Source organism: Micropterus salmoides, unplaced genomic scaffold (genome assembly GCF_014851395.1).
Source record: "Micropterus salmoides isolate LMB-PRFRI ecotype aquatic unplaced genomic scaffold, ASM1485139v1 Ms_hic_scaffold_13, whole genome shotgun sequence".
Lineage (NCBI taxonomy): Eukaryota > Metazoa > Chordata > Actinopteri > Centrarchiformes > Centrarchidae > Micropterus > Micropterus salmoides.
In genome coordinates this window covers 2,905,706-2,912,907 of record NW_024040374.1, presented here as the reverse complement: position 1 = coordinate 2,912,907, position 7,202 = coordinate 2,905,706, and positions in this window count along the sequence as shown.

The following is a 7,202-nucleotide window of genomic DNA, read 5'->3' as shown; positions in this document are numbered from 1 at the left end:
TAAGCCCTTTGACACAAAGAAAGCCCAGAGCGCAGATAAATCCTGTGTGTAGCCAACAAAAGCCCGATCCAAAAATAGGGGTCTTTCGGTCAGTGCAGGCGTGCAGAAGCACCGAATCACCGAGCAGTCGTCCTCATGGCGAGGGGACTCGAAGCGACCAGGGGATGTCCGAGAAGAGAGGCTGTGTCAGGAGGAGAGGTCTGTGGAGGTGCTCCCGGAGAGGAGTGGACTCGGATAGGCAGGCATGCTCACCAGCATGGGTTTTGTATTCCATGAGTATAGCGGGATCCATCCATGTGGAGCTTTAGTGGGCCAGGACTGCTGGTAGTGTAGAAGTGGAATATGGAGCTACATCCACGCTGTGATCCACTAAACATCTGCTGGCCCTTCATCCATGAGCGCCACAGGTCTCATACCTGTCCAAACTGTGACCTCCTGGAGCATCACTTAGTTTCTCAATTCCAGAATACCCGAGTTCCCAGTCATCGCTTGTCCACTTTGGTGGTGTTGGGCTCAGAGACGTGGTGGAATATGCTGCTCGGTTTGTCGCCGTCTAGTCAATGGGACATGGTGCTAAAGCGGGGCTTGGAGCAGAGATTGGGGGGGAGAGAAAACCCCGCCCTCCCTCGGTCGCGCTATGCGCTGCGATTGGTGAGCCTTCAAAGGGCGACTGCACCACTGACGGGCATCTGCAGGCAACAATGATCCCCTTTGTGTGCAGCCTCTGCCCTCTCCACTGAATATCAAGCTTCTAGGATTATTTAATCATTTATGTTTTTCATCGATAGAATATGATTTATGATAAAATGACCAGGTGGAGAAATAGCTGCAGGGTTTGCAGGCTGTTTGCGTAGATGCGTTTGCTGAACATCCCGCGGAGGCTGTTTTGCGTCATGGGATTTTTTTTTTTTCATAACCGTCATATAAATAGGCAATAGGCCTATTAGTTACTGGTTTGAGGAGACAATAGGAGGATGTCAAGGTTTTTGGTGGTGATGTGCTGCTGGACAGCCGCGAGGGGGCGTCAAATAATCACAATACCCGTCCTTGCATCAGTTTGTCTCCATTAATTAATAGATTTTTTAGCATAATAACAAGATAGAAAATAAACTATAGCTCACACAGCTCTATTGCCAAAGGTGCACACAAGCAAGGAAGTGAGATTCAAATGTCTTTACATGTTGTAGGTGTTGATGTGGCTGCAGCTGCTCCCAAATGACTGTGTGCATTGACCTTGAGATCCAAGTGATTGACAGATTTCCCCTCAGCATCTGAGAGGCCTGCAGCCTAGATAATGTGTGGAGACGTTCATGTGGGTGAGATATAGCCTAGTCTTGTGTGTAATAACCTGACAGCAAACTCCTCATATTCAGGGTGCGGCTTAGCTGACAGAATAACGGAGAGGTGACAACTTGGGCTCATCTCTCACCTCCTTCCTCACCCCACCCGTCTCCACCTCCTCCTTCTCAGAGACTTATTAAGGTTTAAGATCGAGGAGGAGGCTGAGAATAAGCCGAGGTGGTTATGTGTGTGTATGTGTCATCTGTTACATTCTGCCAACCACACCCATATTAAAACACATACCAGAGCTGGCTCAGGCATTCAGGCATTCTTAGGGCTCTAAAAAAACCCTTCTCCACATACACACACTAAATCAAAAAATGTAAAAATTTAATTAATATTATTAGGCTAAATTTTATTAAATGTCACTGTCAGCAAACATTTAATAAGTTGTCAATTTTAATAATATATCCAAATTAAAATGATAATAATTTTTTAATGTTCAGTTACTTCACACAGCAGCTCTACAGGATTATAGGAAATACACTTTATACACAATATACATGATTTCAATCATGTATATTTGAGTAAGGTGTTACAGCTGAGAGGCGATTAGACTGGACACAGGGAAACCATTAGCCTGGCTCTGTCCAAAGTTCAAAAACCAACACCTTTAAAACTCATTAATTAACACATATCTCATTTGTTTAATCCATCAATCAATCACTGCTATTTGTATAGCACTTTTCATACAAAAGCCATGTAACACATACTTCACAGTATAAAAACAAAGACAATGACAATAATGCTACCCCCACGCCCCTCCACACACACACACACACACACACACAGACACAATTAAAGTAAAAGACAACAAAAACATGAGGTAAAGAAAAGCTATCATGAATGGCCACTATCAGCTTAAACATTAAACTTGCTATGAGTAAATCTCTTTGCAAATTTGAGTTTGAAACTTACATGCCGTTTTATGTGTTTCAGTGCCCCTTATAGGCAGCATGCTGCACACAATTAAGTATATTATATATAGTGTAGTTATTTACTGATTTCACCTCAGTCAAAAGTGTGCTGCAACTCCTGTACCTGTCTTCTCTTTCTGATTGTGTGTGCAGCTAACTGTAAGTAAAATGGTATTTTGAACACAGCTGGGTGCAGGGACTTCAAGGAGTCTTTTTGTGACTAGCACTAGGCAGATGGGGATAATTCCTTCTGAAACTGTATTTAACAAACAATATGTGTTAATTAGTGAGGTTTTGGCTGGCGTATTTATTTAACTTTGGACAGAGCAAGCCTAGCTGTCTCACTCTGCCTCCAGTCTTTATGCTAAGCTAAACTAATTGTCCCTGGCTTTAGCTCCATACTTAATGCACAGACATGAGAGTGGTATTGATCATCTTATATAACCCTTGAACAGAACACTTCTCACTACTGTGGTATCACATGCTGCCACACTGTTGCATGTTTTGTGAAGCTGCATTATTGCAAGATATATATATTTTAAATTACTCCTTCTAATTTAATCCACTGGTTCAAGTGAATTTTATATGTTTGTGTTTAAATATATAAACTCTCTTATCTTGTATTTTTACATGCTCTTGTAATTTATTTGTTTTCTTTTGCATTTATCTGTTTTTATATCTGTAAAGCACCATTTGTATAGAAATTTTATTATTATTAATATTAAATTCAACTTGTGCATATTAGACACATCTTAAGATACTAATCCATCACAATGAACATCACGTCACCTTTTATATTTGTCAGTTATGCTATTGTGTGACAATAATAAAAGGAGAACATGATGCTCATGTGTTTGACGTCTAATATGATATTCATGTTTATATAGTGAAAGAAGTGGAAATCAATGAAATGTTGGTTAAAAAAAACATTAACAAATCTAAACCACTACATGATTCTTTGGAAAGCAGACATTAACATATTATTTATTGACCATGGTCCTTTAAGCCTTCCAAATACATTATATAACATCCCAGATAATCTCTACTCTACTGAGGGAAAGCATTCCTCATTTCACAAGGAGGTGGAGCAGCATGATTTGTCTCCATGACACCAGTGACCCAGATTGGTTCAGGTGTCATGTGACGGCTCTCTAACGGCCCCTCACTCCCATTCACCCCCTCTCCCTCCCTGGCTCTGTCTCCATACCCCCAGGAGGCATATCCATGTCACCCTTCTGCACAGGTACACTTCTGTCACAGGACCAATGCGCTACAGCAGCCTGCAACCTAGCTGCTCTTCTGCCCTGAAACCAGACAGCACGGTACACAGTGGACCCATATCTCCTTATTTGTACCAGCTCCTGTGCTCCTTCATTCATGCTTACATACACAGTATCCTTAGATGAACTGTTCAGGTGCAATTTCAGCACTATTATCATTTCAACAGGACAACAAACATGGGCGATAAGAGCAGCCGTGTTGAAACTGAACACAGAGCTTCTCTCAGTTTCCCTGCACAGTCACCTCTTTCACCTTTGATGCAAAGTCTCTCAACCAATGCATGAGTCTAGTTTTTGTCCTCTCATCCTTTATATGCTCATTCTCTCTCTCTCTCACACACACACACCTGCACAGGTGCAAACACAGGAGTAAGAGCTTATTCTTTCTCATTACTCCCTGTGATTCAGGGTGCCCTATTAAAAATGTATAGCAGTCAAGCCCTATTGAATAAAAGTCCTGACTCTTCCCTTTATACGACTGTGTGCATGCGTGCGTGCGTGCGTGTGTGTTTGTGCACACGCATACATTTTGGTTTCTGGTTGCTACATACTCAGCTCCACCCTAACCGCAGAGTCAGTATCAGAACATTTAGTGTTTGCGAATAGTGTGTTCACAGAACAAATCCAAATGACTTGGACAAATTCAGTACTCACAAGCACATTTAAAGAACATAAATGTGTCCACATATGAAGGACACTTGCCAGTGGAAGGTGCTGTATGTCTCTCTTTATCATTCACTGTATATGAAGCACCAGTGCTTGAAGCGGAAGAAAAATAGGTGCCAGTACTCCCCCCCCAGAACATTTTTAACAAAAGCTTTAAAAAAGTGATGGAGACATTCTGATTCTGACCTGTCCCCAGCGTCCCCAGTGAAAATTATCTGTCAATATTTTTAAATGTCCCGCCCCATCCAGGCGGTGATTGGTCGGTTCAGTGACAGTGACGAGCTACATTCAGCACGTTGCTGCTTCAAAGACACCGACCTTCTCTTCTCCCTCGTCTCTCTCCGCAGACAGAGGTTAGCAGTCAGGTGAGAACTGGAACAGGTGAACGTCACGTAGCGCCCAGAGAACCTGATATGGAGAGGGCAGAGGACAGTAGCCTACCGGTAGCTTGGGAGAAGTCCCTGTACGCCAAAGAGTAAAATGTCGAGGTGCGTTCCGGCCCACTTCAAGTACTGTGAGGCATTGTTATGAACAGTTGAAGTTTTTGGAATGTGAATGTTTGGGTTGAATTTATTTGTACATTTACCTAAAATTGTTGAAAGATGAATTTAAATATATGGATTGGTAAAATATTAAAATTCAATAAAAGTTTCAAGCTTATTTGAATATCTGATACAAATGCAACCTAAAAAGCTAACTAATTCAAAGCTAAGATAGTGTATGTTTATTCTTAAAAGAAGATAAAACATACACTAAAAAAGTTTACTTTTTACTTTCAGACCACTTCAGAACTTGAAATATGACTCAACTTGATTGAAAATGTTGGGATGAATGAATTAGGTGAGACCAGGGATGAATCTTGAGTCTGTGCATTCAATACACACTAGTTACATTTAATAGTGTAATTGTTATCTCTGCAACACAGACAGAAAATGCATGGTTCATTCTCAAACACAAAGAGTAAAATGTTACAATCCCCCCCCACAGTCTGGGCTAGTAACATATTCTGGGGTGAAATGTAACATTATGTAATAAGGAATATGTGTGTGTGCATGTGTGCGTGTGTGTGTGTAGGGTTGATATAAGTATCTTAGCCACTGTCAGTCATAGTAATGACATAGTAGTGAGCATAATAATGTAAAAAACAAAATGTGCAAATGTGCACCAGCTTGTCTTGCGCTGTCACAGTGGTGACACACATATGGCTCACCTGGAGTGCAGGCCTCAAGTACAGAAGGGCATTGCATTCACCAAAGGAAAAAAATTAGACACCTTATCTCGTAATTAGGAGAAAAGATGTCATAATTACAAAATCAGGATCTCATAATTGTAAGCAAAGATCTCGCAATTTTGAGAAAAGATGTCATAATTAAGAGAAAAGATGTCTACCGTACTGTTATTTACAAAGACCCAACAATGTATGACTACGGCTTTATCGAACTCAGATTACATTGCATTCACAGTCAACATGAGCAAGAGGAAAGGAGATATTTGTTGAAACTTAAAACTTTTAATTTTAAGAATTAGCAATTAGGGATGATAATGCATAATGCCTGTATTTTATGAGCGTCCCCGCCCCTGACTGTCATTGTATAATTTGCACCCTGTATCAGCAGACTTCCCAGCATGCATTGATTGGGAGTTAAAACTCTCCAGTGATGCTGCTGTTTTGTAGTTTAAAGAAACTCACAGATGTTGGAAACTTGCATATTTTCTCATCTTTAACTTGCATACAAACCACATCGCAAAGCATGTTAAGATACATCATAGGTGTTTCTTTTAATAAAAATGAAAACAATGTCAAACACAATGAAGGTTGATATTGATTTTTGTCCTCACCGTAAGGCACGAACAATGTAGGAAAGTCCCTGCGAGGAGTCTGACCTGTCTAACCCACTAACCCTGCTAAAAAGTGGCTCTGATAGCAGCAGGAAAAGTTGTAAGCATAGGTGTCGTTTACACTGGGGACGCTGGGGACCAACACATTTTCAAATGGCTGATTATGTCCCCATCACTTTTTGAAGGCATTTCTTTAAAAAAATCTGACGAATAGTTTGCTGCAAGAAATGTTAACTAAAATGTCTCCAGAACGCAGGAAATTACAAGTTTAATGTTCACAATCTTCTGGCGGAGGACCCCCAGACCACCACTCATGTACAGTATATCAACATCAAATATTTATTCAAAATAGTGCTACAAATCTTCTTGTCTTGTACTCGTGCATTGTCACATCTTCTTGTGACCCATATGTATCATCACGCTCCTAATCTCAGCCACTTTTCAATACAAAGTGACGCCCTTGGTTGTAAGTACTTGTCTCATAAAGCACTAACTTGAAAATGTAAAGAAAAATTTGACTTTTACAAACATTAGTATGGCAACTTGCTTGATTCAACTTAATATCTTAAGTTTATTTAACTTATCTCAATGTCAGTGAAACAACTTTTTACTAGCTATTCAACCTTAACTTTGTTAACTTTGTTTAAGTGAGCAGGGAAACGTGTCTGCTACGTGCTCCGTGGATCGCAATTTTTTAATACAGCTTACATGTGTTTTCTTTCCCTGATTGCCAATTGGTGGTCGGCTGAACATTATAAAAACAAATTTTTGCTAACCGTTTAGACATTTCTTCAAAGAAAATATCCTGATGATTGAAATCAGTTATTGATGGAGATAATTACTTTTGCATTTGTCATCTCTGCACCACCTGCTTTAACAGGTGCAGACATGGATGTGATATCTATGTGCCTCGAAGGTGTAGAGTGTGACAACACAGCAGGGCTACGCCCATGCATGAGTGCATAACCTGTTCTGCTTATAGTCTGTTATGTGAAATCTTACATCCACAATGTAGTTATAAGCTTCACAGATATTTGATATGGATTGAGCTTAAGTGCATGAACTACAACAACTGTCTTTTATCTTGATCAATATTCATCTTTATACTACTGAAAAGATCCCAGCAAGCACTGGTTTAGTGATTGGCAGAGCAGAAGAA